The 18395-nt window shown below is 32.8% G+C and overlaps 1 protein-coding gene and 1 long non-coding RNA gene across 2 annotated transcripts in view; one reads left to right on the plus strand and one right to left on the minus strand.

The window, feature by feature from the left end:
• Positions 1–18395, minus strand: part of LOC135848941 (extracellular serine/threonine protein CG31145) — a 107416-nt gene that overhangs the window by 36376 nt on the left and 52645 nt on the right. The window lies entirely within an intron of this gene.
• LOC135848942 (uncharacterized) lies at positions 15066–16879 on the plus strand. Its single transcript, XR_010559463.1, has 3 exons — positions 15066–15579; positions 16598–16698; positions 16815–16879. It is a non-coding gene; the product is annotated as an uncharacterized LOC135848942 (long non-coding RNA).

Below are 18395 nucleotides of genomic sequence, written 5' to 3' on the forward strand. Positions count from 1 at the left end.
CATCCATCTGCGACCAATCAGTTCGCTTTGATCGATTGCGAAAAAGAAATTCGCTCGCGGACACCCATAAAGACGATTATTCACGGCTTGATATGCTCACATAGCAGTTACAGACATGCTACTGTATTTTGGCTACCTATCTACATATAATCTGGATGCATCGTGATGTCTGCACATATGTACATGTATATAGAGTCTGCACAAATCGATATCACTAATCGATGATCTATGTACTGTTTATACGCTTCGATGGATATTTTTTATCCTATAGAGGTATAATTATTATAAAATTTTGTTTATTTACACGCTCGTATGACGCGACATACTCGCGTAGACTAGACATAGAGCTGGACATATCCGCTACGATTATTTCACTCGTGGTACGCTTATCATTGCGAATTACTACCTACCTACGTAGAAATACCTAATATAAGGTATTTCAAAATCGCCTGAAACTCTCATGAGATAAGCGAACGATATATGCTAGCTTATACATAGATGGACTATTGGGCAAGTAGAGGTACACGTGCAGATAGATTTTTGTGCAACATCATGCAGATCACGTTGGTACGTACTTTCTCGAGGAAAGAGTTATTGTTATAAAAATTTTCATCTTGGAAAAACACACGATAATGGCAGCTTTCATCTGGTATATGGTCGCCGGTCGCTGGTCGGTCTTTTAGGCACGTTCCTATCCTATAAGAGACTCGCGAGTCTCTCTCTCTTTCGAGGTACACGAATGCTTTTGTTTTTATTTTCTATCTTCTATCTTATATAGTAGGTATAGATTGTTTATTTTCGTCATCCAATAAAATATAGGTATGTACTTGGCTAGCACATACAAGTCATCACGTTTCGTGTACACAAGATGCATTTTATGCCAATGTACTCGGCTGCCTACTGCCATACGTCAACCAAGTTTATTATTTTGGTCAGTTTTTTTCTTTTGTGGGTCATCGTATGCGTCGGAGCAGTCGCCAAATAAATGACAGAGTGAGTTAGGTAAAGTAAATGTCAGAGCTGTGCATCGTATATCTGTACAGATTGTCTTTGAAATTGCATTCTCGAAAGTGAAAACTCATCTTTCTCGTGATCTGCAGAGTATATTTGTGATCTGCACGTTGTACCACGTACTGTGTGGATGTCGTTGAAAAAACAGCTCGATTTCGGATCGAGTATATAAGGTAGGTAATTATAAGATATAACTTTGGCGTTTTTTATTACCTACAAATTATCAAATTAGCTCGTCGATTTAAATCAATTTTTTAGGCTGTACGATGTACAGAGCCCGATAACGCCGCCGATCGTCGTGATTAACGAGCAATCCGGTTGTCGATAATTATAACGGATTCTTTAAATGGCTCTGGCTCGCGAGTCGCGAACGATCGCACGTGAGACGATGTTGCTGGCAATGACAACAGCGAAATGAAGCTGCTTTGAATCCTGCAAATCTTATGCTTTAGTGTGAGCTGGTGTATTACTATGAAGGACGAAGAGACGGGAGGAATGTGAAAAATTAGATGAATTCTGTTTTTCATAGGAATTGAAATAGATACACGTAGACTGTATAATACAAATAGGTGGAGACGTTATCGTGTTGAGTGAGATTAAGATACCTATTACGATTGTTTCGTAATCGTGTAATACTATTTTGTATAGATAACAATGTATTGTTGTCTAGGCATTTCCATATGAATTGAAGTTGTGAATTCATTCTGAATAGTGGTTTTTTTTTTCTTATACCATAAACACGTGTATGTGTATGAAGTGAAAAGAAACTCACGATTGAGAGGAAACCGCGGAGGGGGGGGGGGTTGTCTGAATTATCACGATCGCCATTGAAAGAAATTGTGGTATTTTTAAATTCGCGAGTGGATAGATGGATTATTTTGAATTTTTTCTTTCAAATTCTATAGCAGATTAGAGATGTAGAAACTTGATTTAAAAATTGAAACGTTTACCGATAAAGTCTGTTGCGAGGAATTTCATATCAATTTACGAAGGTTGCGACCCTCAAGTCTTCCAATTTTGCTGAAATCTTTTCTTCAAAGTCATTAGAACAATCATGGAAAGAATTTCCAGAGTTGAATTTGTGTTAAGTTACACCCTTTCAAAAAAGTGCATCCTTCAAAAAAGGTCAACTTTTGAACAGTTTTAAGTTTAATCTTCAAGAAGTTCAGGTTTAAAAAATTTTCAAGACGAACATCAAACATCATCATCATCATCGTTTGAAAGAGTTTATTAAAGTTCGCAAAAATCAAATTCTCAAACAGTTCAGAGTATAACTTTCAAAAACGTTCAGCTCTTGGAAAATTTTGGCTTAAAAGTTCAACTTTCATAGAAATCTGAAAAAGTCAAACTCGGAAAACTCTATTTTCAAAAAATTCAACCTTTCAAGAGAAGTGCTGGGTTCAAAAAGATCAACTTTCAAAAAGTTATGAGTTCAACTTTCAGAAAATTTATAAGTTGAAGAAAGTTAAAGTTTTAAAAATCTGAACTTTTGGAAAGATTTACTTTTCAAACAGAACAAGCTTTCAAAAGCTTCAACTCTGAAAACGCTAAACTCAGAAAATTCAATTTTGGTTCAATTTTTGAAAAGTTGAAAGTTCGACTTACAGAAAGTTGAGTTCAACTTATAAGAAGTTGAGTTCAACTTACAAGAAGTCGAGTTGAACTTACAAAAAGTCGAGTTGAACTTTCAAAAAGTTGTGTTCAACTTTCAAAAAGTTGTGTTTAACTTTCACAATGTTGAGTTCAACGCTCAAAAAGTCAAGTACAATCCTCAAAACGTTCAGTTCTGCTCTCAAAAAATTCAGTTCAACTTTTGAAAAATTGAGTTTGACATTCAAAAATTTAAGCTCAACTTTTAAAAGGCTGAGTTCAGCTGTCAGATAGTTGACTTCAATTTTGAAAAACTTGTGTTCAGTTTTCAAAAGGTCAAGTTCAACTTCCAAGAGGTTGAGTTCAACTTTCAAAAGTCAAGTACAACTTTCAAAAGGTCCAGTTCAACTTTCAAAAGGTCGAGTTCAACTTTCAAAATGTTGAGTTTAACTTTCAAAAAGTCAACTCAGTCAGGTTCAACTTTTGAAATGTCGAGTCTAACTTTCAAAATGTTGAGTTTAACTTTTAAAAAAATGGATTCAACTTCCAAAAAGTTGAGTTCAACTGTCAAAATGTCAAGTTCAACTTTCAAAATGTCGAGTTCAACTTTCAAAACGTTGCGTTCAACTTTCAAAACGTTGCGTTCAACTTTCAAAATGTTGAGTTTAACTTTTAAAAAAGTGGATTCAACTTTCGAAAAGTTGAGTTCAACTTCCAAAATGTTGAGTTCAACTTTCAAAAAGTTGAGTTCAACTTCCAAAAAGTTGAGTTCAACTTTTGAAATGGTTTGTTCAACTGTTAAAAGGATGAATTCAACTTCCAAAAAGTTGAGTTCAACAGTCAAAAACTTGAGTTCAACTTTCAAGAGTTGAGTTCAACTTTCAAAAAGTTTAGTTCCACCCTCAAAAAGTTTAGTTCAACCCTCTAAAAGTTTAGTTTTACCCTCAAAAGATTCAGTTCAACTTTCAAAATATCAAGCTCAAATTTTAAAAGGTCGAGTTCAGCTGTCAGATAGTTGACTTCAATTTTGTAAAACTTGTGTCCTGTTTTCAAAAAGTTGAGTTGACATTTCAAAAAGTTGAGTTCAACTTCCAAAAAGTTGAGTTCAAATTCCAAAAAGTTGAGTTCAACTTCCAAAAAGTTGAATTCAACTTCCAAAATGTTGAGTTCCACCCCAAAAAGTTGAGTTCATCTTCCAAAACGTTGAGTTCAACTTTTAAAAAAGTTCAGTTCAACCCTCAAAAAATTCAGTTCAACTCTCAAATAGTTCAGTTCAACTTTTGTAAAATTGAGCTTGAATTTTGAAAAACTTGTGTTCAGTTTTCAAAAAGTTGAATCCGCATTTCAAAATGTTGAGTTTAACTTTCAAAACATTGAGTTCAATTTTCAAGAAGAGGAGTTTAATTTTCAAGAATTTGAGTTCAATATTTAAACACTTCAATTTGGCTGTCAAAAAGTTGAGTTCAACTATTGGAAAGTTGTGCTCAACTATCAAAACATTGAGTTCAACGTTCAGAAAACTGAGTTTCAACATTCAAAAAATTGTTAAACTCTCAAAATGTAAAGTTCAACTCAGATAAAACAACTTTCAAAAATGTCAAGCCATCAAAAACTTTTGGCTTGGTTTATTAATTGAGAAGTTGAAAGTTTACAAAAAGTTGTTCAAACTTCAAAAGGGTCGAGTTCAACATTCAAAAGGTTGGGTTCAGCGTTCACAAATTTGAGTACAACTTTCAACAATGTGAAAAAAAAGTAGAACACAGAAAAATCCATCTTCAAAAAATGTCAACAAGGCATAAAAAAAATAACAACTCTCGAACAAATTGCAGAGTTGAAAAAATCAAACTTTCAAGAAGTTGCGAACAGTTTGACTTTCTAACAGGTTAAAAACTGAAAAAAGTTTGATGATTTTGTTTAATTTTTATTGGTTTAATAATTTTTTATTAATGCTCTAACAAGTTTCAAGTTACTTTATTTTCAACTAATTTCATGCAAGTTTGAAAACTTTTATAATTGCTTTGAACAATTTCCATTTTTTTAAAATTTGAAAATACTTTTACAGATGTTTTTTTCAGGAAATTTTTAGACATTTTGATGCAGATTCATCAGTGAACCACCCTCCTTCTTTTCCCACAAACCTTTTTTCCAGTAGAAAAGTCGTCTAAATTTTTAGTTTGAACACTTTTTTGTCCTTGCACATCGCAAATTGAAGGGGTTAAGATAGGGCTTACCTATAGTTTGTTTAATTCGGCAACTTTCATACATATTGAAACTTCTTTAATTATATTCAGTTTGGGGTTCAGGGGACATTTCATTCTTATACGTAGGTATTCGAATCAAGTCAAGCATCATTCGTTGAAATGACTGAAGTGAAGTGGAAATTCGCGTAGGAGAAATTGGATATAATTTAGCTGAAATTTTCTTCAGGTTGCTATCAGTCGTGTTTACCTTTTTTTTTATCAGTCTTCCGAGCACCACAATTACTTCGAGTTATAGTAAATGATATTTTTTTTTTTACTTGGATCGACATTTCTGTTTAAAGTTTATATTCAATCCATTAAATATTCGAAAATGCATCGTTTTTTTAAAACATTTTTTTTTATTGTTTCAAGATCATTACCGAAAAGTTGTAGAGAGAAGGGAAAATACGTGTACCTCTTTTTATGAAAAATAAATTTTTTCGTTGAAAACAGTTGAAAGCTAAGTTTTGTCGAAAAAACTGATTAATCTTATCATATTCGTGGTCATATGTATGTACTTTAGATTGATCCAATTTTGTAATAATTATTCTTTAATCCACGCGAATGAGTAATATCTTTGATTGGTTTTGAAAAAAAACATGCTCAAATTAAAGAAAAAAAACAAGCTGCATAGGTTCAATTAATTTAGACTGATTGATTGAAGACGAACTGCATTTGCTGCTATTTCTCTCCATTAATGAGATATACAGAAGGTATATTCATGCTTCATTTGTTTTACTCTTTTCTCTCTCACACATCTCTTCTCCTAATTTAAATTTATGTTTTTTTAGTGTTAAATTCAATACTTACCTAAATATAAAGTCAGACCAGAATAGGTAACCGTAGTTTGTACTGTAATGTTATGCCTCAAAATTCATGACCAAATCAATTTATTTTTTACTGTTTTCTATTTTTATTTTTTTACCAAAATGATAAGGTCGATAATTAATTTTCCTTGAAATGGAAGCTCGTATGAACGATTCTATATTACTACAAAATGTTATTATCAACCTAAGTATATGTACTTAGGTAAGTATGATGAATATTCTAAATTTTAACCGTATATAATTTTATTACTTATTTGCCATTGAAACACGAACAGTTATGAATGCCTAATTTTAATAATATTATTAGCAGTATCTACCTATCTATGTAATACCTACATCGTCGTAATAAAATAAGAAAATAGAACCGAGTAAATTTGAAAACAATCACTATAGGTAGGTAATGCAGCTTCAGCTTGTTATAATCGGTTGATATAACACGAATAGGTAGCTAATTCTTTTCAGAATTTATCAGCATACGACCACGGTGTGTAGGTAATTTCGAACAAATTAAATAGTTCATTAAAGCGTATAAATGTTTATCAAGGATAGTTTAAAGTGTTAAAACTATTTCCTGCAATTGTGTCATTAAATGATGCGTACTCTTGGGAATACCTGGAGATGAAAAACGTCGGTTGTATGTCTCTTTCGTCGTATCTCTATTTAGGTATACTAAAAACATTTCGTATAATAGAATGAAAATTATTATTCCGTGGTGAAAATAATACATAATAATAAAAAATAAAATTAAAGTTTAGGTCTAAAATAAGTGTGGCAGTGAGGCAATGTAGCAGAAAATATTTGAAAAATATTCTTACACGTGAGATGATTTCCTGCTTCAACATCTTAATGGAATTTTTTCCTCTGATAAATACTCATTTCGATGTTTCTTTTCATTTTTTCATTTTATATTTCATCAATTATTCGCCGATTGAAAATTATTATCGTTGGAATAAAAAGAAAAAGAATGGGCTTTGTTTAGTTTTTCTAAACGTTACTTCTTACGTCATATTTTGTGGCAACACTGCGAATTAAATTTGATGAGAAATAAAAGAATAGGAATAGGAAATTGTACCTACTAAATCGTAATAATAATATTTTACTTTTTAATTCAAATATGGAAAAGAAACGTGGAAAAATGTATTCTGCAGATGATTTGTATCTGGTAATAGGTAAGTAATGATAATATTATATAAATTCTTTTTTGTGTAAGTATTTTAAAATTGAAACCAATTTATAATACAATTTTGTGCAAAAAATACTCATGTAACAGATGACGTCCAAAAGACATCAAGATATAACTTCAATTCCACTCGTTACCATAGACAAGCCTATGACTATGAGCCAGAGGATCTGCCATCATTTTCGAACATCTTCTGCAGTCTATTATTTCTTCATTTAGAGAGTTCCTCCATCGTTTAATACTGAATGTATATTGACCTTTGCCATTACGAATCATCCTATTACTAACTCTTCCGTTCAAGTTGTGATGTTTCTTCGAGTCTACGCGGAATTTCTGCGCTTGAAAATGTCAAGAAGGCCATCGTATATAACTTGGTAATGTATATAATCATTTTCCATCTAGCAAGAACAAATTCCATTTGAAGTACTTTCAATGCAACTATTAAGCCTATTCGCAAATTACGACTATACGAGTACTCGAGAGAGAAGAAGTAAGTATGACATAATTGTGAGAATTAACGTGTGCCCGAATAAGTTAATATGTTTTGTTTACTATTGTTGATGCTTTTAAATCGCCTGCTGTATAAATCGAGTCGAATATTACGAAGAAGTTGGTGCATTGTACTCGTATTCTTCTTTGTATACGAACAAAAGCGTATGAAATGAGTGGCTAATATGATAAATGTTGTTCGAGGTAGGTACATAAAACGTGCGTAGTTATTATCGAAGCCATATCACTATTTACATACTTTAAGAGTTATTATTATCTAAACCGTAATTAAGTAAATGATAATTTAAATTATCGATATTTATTTTTATAATCACCTAACTAATTAGCGCTCCAGTTATTTCATTGATATGGCGAAGCTTTACTGATTTAGGTACCAATACTTGTACTGACTTGTACACACATGGAACATGTAAAATGATTACCCATCTTAAACATCTCAAGCAAGGCTAAAAATGTGTAAGTTTATCAAAAAATGAAGATTTTTTTTCAACAAGGAAAACGCAACTGTTTGAAGAACGATTACACGACACAAATCGTGCCCAATCTCTCAATCCACATCTCCCCCATAGAGGAAATTTACTCGTTATGTTCTTCCAAGAGTAAATTATACCTAGCTCAACTCTTCGATTTATTACTGGAGTGAAATTATCTTCTGTTTTTACCAACGTTTGGCATGTTACCGAACGAATTATAGTAATTAATTTTTTTTTAAAGTTTAGTTTTCAATTTCTATTACGTTGAAAGAGTGATTCTATAACTTGATTTTAACCGAAAAGTTGTGTGATGCTGGAATCGATATAAACAATAAGAGTATAGAGACAGCTGCCATCGATGATGTTCATTGACACTGACACTAATTTTGTTTCAGTATCGCGAAGAGAAAAAAACAACGTATCATTTCGGTAACTTCACGTTTAATAGCTGGTGATAAAAAGAAAAACCGCATTCGCACGATGTTCAGTGTACAGCCATAAGATATATTTTTATTCGAAAGAGAAGCGAGATCGAGTAGATCCGTTAGCCTCAAGTTCCCTTAAAGGTTAATCAATTCGATTTGTTACGTAAGTTTATTTTTATTTTTTTTGTTGGGGTGTTTATAATTAATTACAAGATTATTACACCCGTAAAGGAGGGGGGGGGGGGGTTGAATCAATATGTGGGTTTTGTTCCTTTTGGTCAGGGATGCTAACCTCAATGAAAAAAAATTCGGGTACGGTTAAAGGTTACATTTTTTTCCCATGTTGATAATTTTGGTTACAGTTTTGGTAAAAATTGATAGATGAATAAAAGTTACGGTTACGGTTACAGATTTTTGATGGAATTTTTTCGTTTAATTAATTTGGGTTACAGTTACAGTTTTTTTATGGAGTTAGATTTTTGAAAACTTGGAATTTTCAAGGCTAATAGGGTATATGAAAAATCACGAAAAAGTCTCACTTTTCTGTTGAAAATTTCTAAAAAGTTTCACTTTTTTGCTAAAAGTCAAGTCAAAAATGTTGCTCTTTTACACAAGGTTTCAATTTTTTTCCCCAAAAAATTGCAAAAAGATATAAAAAAATTCCTATTTTTCCAAAAATTTTCAAATTAGCTCTGTGTTATGCTTAAATTTATAAATTGTTGAAATTTCGCTTTTCTGCCAGTAATCACTAAACATGCTCACTCTAATGATGTCAAAATTTCCAAAAAAGGCTTGATTTATTGCCATAAAGCTGCAAAATCATCTCACTCTTTGGATAAAAATGTGAAAAAAAATTTTTCTTGCCAAGTAGGTAATTGGCAAAATTGAGAAAACCTTTGAAAAATTGCTCAAAATATCATTGAAATTAAATTGAAACAACAACAACCAAAATCTGATGAAATATCTCGAAACATTGAAAAAAAGAAAAAAACCTAATCATTGATAATCATTGCAAATTAATCTAAAAATATTGCAAAACTGCACAAAATGTACAAAAAAACATCAAAATTGGTGTGAAAATCGTCAATGATTACTTCAAAGTTACAAAACAAAAACAAAACACTACTAACTACTCTACAAAAACCAGAAGGTGAAAAAAAGCAGAAAAAAATTTGTAATTATAACCGGTTTTTAACTGCAATTTTTGAGGTTAAGGTTACAGTTAAGGTAATCAAATTTTGGAATAAAGGTCAAGTCGTTAAGGTTATTGGTTGAGGTTACTCGGATTTAAATACTGGAATTTTTTTGGTTAAGGTTACGTGATCTTTTACCATTTTTTCCAAAAGGGACTTATGGATGTCTTGGATTACGGGATGATCAGAAAAAATGTTTTGAATGGATAGCAGTGAACTTGGAGATTTGCTTTGGATTAAGAATTTTTTGTTTTCTGATTGAATGGAAATTATATCTACTAAGCAATGTTTTATGGCAGTGAGTTCTGCAGTAAAAATAAGTTATATATCACGGTGGGCCACCTGCTCTTGGGTCTGGCCCTGAGTTCAGGTTTTATATGCTGAGAAAATGAGGAGTCCAAGTATGTTTTTTATCAAAAGTAAGTCTGAGGAATTTGGTAGTTGGTTTAAAAACTAAAGGATGTCCTTTGAATTCAAGAATAGGAATTTGGTAGTTGGTTTAAAAACTAAAGGATGTCCTTTGAATTCAAGAATAGGTTCTGGGTAAGTTTTATTTCTTTTAGTAAAAAGCATGCAGTGAGTTTGAGATTCAGAAAATGTTAGTCCATTTGATTCAGCCCATTTTTCAATACAAATGAGAGTTTTTTGGATCATTTTTGAGGCTAGTTTGATGTTATTTGAGCGTATTGAAATGTTTATTTTATCATCTGCAAAAATTCTTAAGGAAAGAGGTTGGGGAATAATACTACAGATATCATCAATTAGGAGTATAATAATAGTATAAGGTACGATTTGATAAAAAGTTTTGAATGAAATAAGCTAAATGCCCTCGAATTCCAATAGAATGTATTTTTTGAAGTAAGGGTAAGGGCACCAATTATGGACCAGTCTGCAGTATGGACCAGCGCCCATTCTCATCGTTAATTAGCGCAATCTGTCAGGAAAAAAATGTATTCCGATGTATTTTTCACCAAAAAAACAAATGAGACAAAAATTTACAACTGTAAAGTCAAAACTCACTGAGAAATTTACAAAAAACTGGTTTGAGACACTGAAAAAAAATGTTTGTGTGTTTTTCAATTTTTATTAAAATATAAGTATCTATAGGTATATGTGGTGTAATTTTGTAAATGTCATTGTCTCATTGATGTTTAATATAGTATCAAAAAAGGAAGTAGTTTCTGCTGGAGTGATCAGTTTTTGCTAAAAATGAGGGTATGTACAGAAATTTTTGGTGCAAAGTAATTTTATGGGGTGTGCTAATATGGATGGACCACCAGACCTCTGATATTGAATTTTTTGCAGCCGCTGAAAAAAGGAATACTTGAAATACTTTTTTTGTTCATTTCTACAAATAAATATAATGTTTTGGAATGTAAAAATATGTTTATTTTGAAATTCTTTAGGTGGTCCATATTAGGTGTCCAAAATTTTGAACTGTCATTTTGACACTTGTCATTCAACAATTTATAAAAAAAAATATTCAAAATTAACCTGAACTGCTTAGAATATGTTTTTTTGTTCATTTATACAAATAAATATGACCTTTTGAAAAATGTGAAAGTAGGTATTTTTATTTTAAAATTTTATAGGTGGTCCATATTAGACATCCAAAATTTCAAACTGCCATTCTGACACTCATCACTCAACAATAAAAAAAAACATACTGTCAAACCCCCTAATTTCGGACACCTTTTTCACGTTTTTCGTAAAAGGCTTTAAAACGAGCGATTCAACTTGGTGTTTGTCTTCACATTCTCATAGAATGTCACCCTGTGAACAGTTTTTGAGCATCAATTTATCAATTTTACGTGATTTTGTTTGTTTAATTTGAATTCGAAAAGTGTCCGAAATTAGATCCAAGGTACCCTAATTTCGGACACTTTTTCTTTAACGTCGGAACTCGAAAATTTTAGTTGAAAAAGAAATTATTTACCCCTGAAAAACGACTCCAATCAAAAACAGCTCAAATCATGATGTGAAATGTAGAAAAAAAAGATTTTTCAAGGAAATGTTCAGCACTCTCATTATACACTTTCTTGTTAGAAAAATAAGTTGGTAACATTGAACAATTTCTTATCAAACTCCTTGTTGATGATTTTACGGCTCAGATCTTTTACTTTTCAGTATGGTTTTTAGGAAAATGAGTGAAATAATAGTGCAATTCTTCATCAAAACTAAAAACATTTGAAAAAAATACCGTTGAACTCGAAAAATACCAGTGTTGCAAGAGTGCTGGTTTCAGCACTCCGGAGGAGTGGTTTTTACTCCAAGCATTTTCATCATACTCCAAACTCCACTCTCCACTCCTAGTTTTAGAATTTACTCATTATACTCCACTCCTTACTCACTCCAAAGGAACTGTCAACACTCTTACTCCACTCCTACTCCACTCCTTACTCCTATCATTTTTCATTATTTTTCAGGAATTTTGACTCTACAGATATTGAGTGATTGTTTATATCCATGAATTAAAGGTAAAAGTATATCAATAATTGATAAAATAGTATCATTGGTGATAACGAATGAGAAAAACAGTAAAATAAACAAATAAACGAATTAAAAATACGCGAGTATCAGCAACATTTTGATATAATTAGTCACAAAATTGGGAAAAAAAGGAGGAGTAAGGAGTTTTGATTTGGCAACACTCCAACTCCACTCCTACTCCTTTTTGAAACTGTGGGAGTACTCCAGCATAGGAGTATGGCTCCACACTACAGCATGGAGTGCTCCTACTCCAAGCATATACTCCTCAAAAAATCTCACTCCTTGCACTCCTTACTCCTACTCTTACTCCACTCTTGCAACACTGAAAAATACACATTTGCAAGTGCATCAGTGTTACCCTTCCAAACTCAGTAATGCGTGATCCAAAGTGTCCGAAATAATGATCTGTTTCGCGACTTTTTCAGTTTTTAGGATTTAAATACTAGAAACAAAACGTGAAATTTGACGAATGAATTTTATTTTTAATTACCAGTGACTTCTTAATATTTTAGAGCGATTTTCATGGTTATGAAAGCATTTGGATAGACGCCGTGAATAACTTTTTCCTCACTCTTTATATGAAGCACTTTGTGAAGTCCATTTTAATGACCAAAGAAATAGCGTAAAATGAAAATTCTTACATCAGGGAGATTGTCCGTGATCTAAACTAATAGAAGAAGTGTTCACTTTTACTTGTACCCTTAGTTCTTATCAATAAAATGGCGAAAACATCAAGTGTCCGAAATTACGTACCCTGTCCGAAATTAGGGGTTTTGACAGTACTTAAAGTTGACCTTCACCCCTGCAGTATGTTAGTTGAAGGATGGAACTTCATTTTAAGCCTTTGTGGAGGTTTCTATCCCCTATAGTTTTCAAGTGGCAATCCTCTAAAAAAGGTGGTCCATATTTGGTGCCTCTACCCTTATTCTGTATCTCCATGCTTTGTCAAAAGCGTTTTCAAGATCAAAGAAGACTGAAAGTTGAAAGTACAAATTCTTTATTTTGAAAGGCAGTATTGAATTGATTTCTTGTCGTCGACCGTATATAATGGACGAATAATTCAACGGTGAAAAAATGACAAAATGTGAAGCCTAGATTTTGGATGCAGAATCCTGGAAATCTTCTGCTCATGCGCCAAACATGACGCTTACGGTGCTGGTGGAGAGAGAGACGGTTTACTGGTTGAACGTGGGTTGAACCAGGGAACCGTCTCTCTCTTCTCTCTCTCCGCCAGCACCGTAAGCATCATGTTTGGCGCATGTGCAGAACGTTTCCAGGATTCTGCATCCAAAATGTGGGCGTCATTTCCTGCCATTTGAATTATTCGTCCATTATATACGGTCGACGTTTCTTGTGTAAGACTTGAAATATGGTCCAGAGTAGATTTTTTTTTCTGAAAGCCACTTTGAAAAGAACTGAGGGAATTTGAAGAGTCAATGTCAATATATATACTAGTGTTGGGCAAATTCGCGAATATTCTTTTTTTGCTTGCGCATGCGCAAGAATATGCGCATTTTCTTGCGCATATTCTGCAGATTCTTTTCAAAAAATTAGAACATTATTGCTTAGTTCAGAGATAATAGGAAACTTTCCATGAAAAGGTTTCAAATTATTAAGGAAAATTGGAAATTTATAAAGAAAAGTAGTAATCAAACTTGTAAAATGTGAAAATTATAGAAAAATCTTTAAATTTTTTGAAAAAAGTCATGATTTTTATTTTTTTGAGAGAATATTCTCCAAGCATTTGAGAATATTCGCGAATATTCGCGAATATTCTCAGATTATGCGCATTGAGAATATTCTCAGGCCAACACTAATATATACCAAGTACACGCCGAATTTTTTCTTGAGGTCTATGAGATTATCAGTAGAAGGATATTTTTTGAATTTTCTTAAAGACCTTTGGATAAAATTCATGTTGAATATTACTCACAGTACTAGTAGGTAAGTATAAAAGAAACGTGGACAAAAATATGAATATAAAAGGCTGCTATATCCCATCTGAAATTTCATACCTTCTCCACAACAATGTCATTATTACCTCATTAGATAACATAACTAACACCATGGCTCAATTTTTTTTTCAAAGTCTCAGCAACAAGTTCCCATACTGAAGCTTTATTTCAAATAATCAAAAACCAAACTGAAAATTTAGTACTTGATTTTTCATCTGATAATCTTGAACCATACAATTCACCTTTCTCTCGTTTTTTCTTGAAGTCTATGAGATTATCAGTAGAAGGATATTTATTGAATTTTCTTGAAGACCTTTTCCTTATCCTTTCTCCTTTCTTGGATAGCAATTTTCAACTCTGAACACCACCAGGGAACAGATTTTTTTGGGACCTTTGATAAAGATTTAGGAATGGTTTTGGTAGCATGCTTGAATGATTGAATTAAATCAACGAAGTAATTATAGGTAAGGAAAGAGTGTAGAATATTGAAAATCTATGTTGATGACTGTAGGAGGGTAGATGATGGATTAAATTTCGAATTTTCGATGACCAAGTTCATTGATGAGTTAGTCTATTGGAAATTTAGATGAAAACATTTCAAAGTATGGATTTTGAAAACTATGAACTATGTGGGTAGAAATAATTACTAAATAAAGGTAGAATACTGAATTCATCGTTCGTCTGATGATATTATTCTAATTTCAATTTTTTGATCAATTAATTGAAAAAAGATGATTATGATAAGATAATTTGAATAACGAACGTTATAATTTTGAATAATGAGATTTGGCAACACCGCATCCATATTCCATATAAAGTTCAATACATCACTAGCTAAATTTAGAGTTAGACTACCTAGTACCTACATATAATGTATGTATGATTGTATTTAATCCAATTAATTATGTAATTTATCATTTTAATAGTTATACGAAACATCAAGATTGAGATTCTGTATTCTTGAAGAAAAAATGATCGAATTTCGTTCTTGCTGCTGATAACACACTACCGACGTTTTAATTCATTGGCAAGTTTTTTGTTCCATTCACCCTCACTTTTGTAGGTTACTATGCAGAAAAAGAGGTAAGTAAAAGTGTAAAAGGACCGCCATCATTTATACTATATCAAAAGCTGTCGGAAATGCTTTGAATGTTTAATGATTTCAGGTACGTCTACGTAGTATGAACCTATAATGTGTACGTTATCCTCACAAAGCTATAAGAAGTATAATTTAGCCCTCTTTCTCCTCATCATCCAATTGTAAGTGAAGGAAAAAGCACTCGACGGGATATCGCAGCGTTCATCTGTACATGGTAAAGCATCGCAGAATCGAAGGCGTCTGGAACTCACGCAAAATTTTAAATTAGTCGTCGGCGATATGTGAAATTTCGTTGAACTTTACTTCTCTGCTTCACGTACCGTTATCAGAGTTATACGTAATAATACCTTCATTCGTCATTTATCTCTTTCATTGTCATTCCGTTTACACGTTCGATAAATATTCCAGCATCCAACAGGCAACAGCCAACTCGTGTGTAACCTGTTTACATGGATTTATTTAATATACCTGATTACCTGCAGGAAATTTCATCTGCGGCGTGTTGTCTTGTCTGTCAATAAGTACACGCGTTATCAGTTGCTATCGAACGAAGTAATCTGTCGATCGACGATCAGCATCATTAACGGTAGGTAGAAGAGGCAGAGATGGAGGTGCATTATTGTGTGATCTTGATCTAGGAATACTGATTCAATGATTCCGTGTACGAATAGCTACGGTTGCAATGCAAGGTGGTGCAGTATGCACGTAGTACAATACTCATCGCACTGAGATACAATACAGTGAAATACTACGCTAGTTTCAATGTCAATAACACCTGTTAGCGTTAGATTGCTAATTTTATACCTCCGCCGTTGTTCGTATTATTGCGGTTTATCTTTACTATATCGATGATACTGCGGAGTGCGGTTATACGATGAACTTGGCAAATCATCGATTCAATTCGTTTTCGAAACAGATATCGTTCGCTTCCTATTCTTTGGAGGAATATCGAATGCGGTAATAATAAAAGCGAATATCGCATCGTTGAACTTGTTACCTTACCTACGTGTAAAGGTGAAGTATTTATGTACGATCAAACGTGCTATATACAATCGGATGCAGTTTATCTATTATATCATATCACCTGCTTACTCATCATACCCATAACAAGATAGAGAGATATACGATCGTAATTCATACCTATAAGCATGCGGACTGCGGTTCACGCTACCTTTCTTGTATGGTACTTTATCGTAGGTAATTCTCATAAATTAATGCAATTTGTACCTGCGTTAAATTCGAAGCTAAATTTTTAACCGAATGATTATCTATATTATCGTTATACGTTGATCTTGTTCATCTTTCGTGATGCTTGACGATGAACTTATACTGTTAGGCATTCATAATACGATGCATTTACGATTCGATGGCGTTTGATTTGATTGTAGGTTATATTAAATTCGATTCTGTTATTTTTTTGGCCTTTAATATGGATTTAGGTTGAATTTGTTGTTTACATACTGTAAGAATGAGATGAGTAGGCGGAGGTACTTTGGGAGCAATTATCTATTTTCGTGTTTAATTTTTTTCATCAACGTGATATGCTCGAATAAGCGTGAAATTGAATAAAAATGACTAGATTTTAATGATTATTTTTTTTTCAGGTGATTTTTTGCGCTATTTTGAGGCCAATTTTTTCTCGAAGAATGTTCGTTCGGTATCTGAATTCTATTCTCAGTGTAACCTTGATCGAAATAAATACCAAGTAATAAAGGACACTCTTTATCTATACATATATGAATTCTCAATTGAACGAATTATATGTAAATTGATAGTACTATATGAATTACTTATTTGTTTTTTGATTTTTATTATGCACAGATAGTTATACTCGTATTTACGCTATCAAGAAGGAACTTAATATGTATGAAAATGCAGCATTATTGGTAAGTTTTCATATCAATTAAACTATGATCTAACGTTTGGGTAGGGATGAAGAGCAACAATGTATGGTATTGGAATCGCACTATGAACTCCTATGCAAGTTTAGTTTGCAAACGAATAAATTAGAGAATACGAGACACTCGTTCTTATTATTCTCATACACACTTGTCGAGTGTATTCGTTTCGTGTTACTTTTTTAATTTTTTTTCTTTTCGACTTCGTTACATACATATGTATGTACGATACGAAATTTGTCAAGATGACGCGGAAACTAGAACATTGTATACGAATTAGTTCTAAAATTAGGCTACGCAAGTTCATTAATCATGCGAATAAACGTTACGACACCGAAGCAAAATATATATTAAAAGATCTGCGAAGTGCGAACGAGTGAGGAGTTATATGTGTGTGTGTGGCAAGACCTTAGGTACATACATACGTATTATTGTGCATAAATTTGCCACGAATCATCCCGCAATTGCGAGATACTTTTTCAAAAGCGATAAAGGAGAATTTTTTTTACCCTCGTGAGTGAATGTATGTTCTCAGCTATGGCTGGTAATCGTGTTGGGTAGCGATGTGAAGATCGGAATGTCGAAAAATTTAATCGTGTTTATTACTTACTCGAATATTATCTCTCTGAACTCACTTTAGATATGGGATAACGATATTCGTATTTCATTAACGGATTACCATACTCGTAATTTAAATATGGATTTCGTACTCAACCACTCGACTTGGATGTCGTGGCGTTACGCGATGGGTCTTTTTTGGTGGGATAAACTTAATTTGAAATAAAATTTTATTATTGGCGTGTGATGGATGAAAATGATGAAAATTCTAGTGAGTTGTTTCAGTTTTTAGGAATGTTTACTTTTTCCTGGGAAGTAGACTATTTACCTCATGTCTTCCCTTCTCCTCTCCTCCTTCTTTACTACGTTCGAGAGACTCGTTCTTCAGCTACCTGTCTGTGTACCTATTCGTATTTGTTTTTTTAGAACTCAAGTTAATTTGTCAAAAAGATAATAGAATTCGAAGAATCTGCTTATAGAATGGATCAGTCGAAGAATACAGCAAGCGACCCTTCGTCTCCATCGTTTTTGTCTCATTTGGATACGCGAAGAATGGAAATGCATTTTCTAGAAAAATGACGAGTGTACCTATACGTGGATGATTCTGGTGAAATACTCTCGTACTTGAATGAGACGAACGAGTACAATAATGACTCGAATTTTCTAAGTCCTGAGTCAATATCAACTACGAAACAAGTTGGTTATTTTTTTCAAAAAACCACTCGACTCTTCCTCATCGTCTCATCGTCTTCAAAAAATCCTGCCATGGTATAGTTTTAATCGAGTCGTCACATTCTTACATTCTTCACTCGGGAAATGAAAAAATTGGACATGGACACAGCGAATATATAAACAAAACTGAAAAAAGAGGAAGACCGCGACGACGACGACGACGACGAAGAGTTACCAATGCATTACTAAATACAGTAAAGAAAAAAAAGACCAA

The sequence above is a fragment of the Planococcus citri genome, chromosome 5 (assembly GCF_950023065.1).
Source record: "Planococcus citri chromosome 5, ihPlaCitr1.1, whole genome shotgun sequence".
NCBI classification, from domain to species: domain Eukaryota; kingdom Metazoa; phylum Arthropoda; class Insecta; order Hemiptera; family Pseudococcidae; genus Planococcus; species Planococcus citri.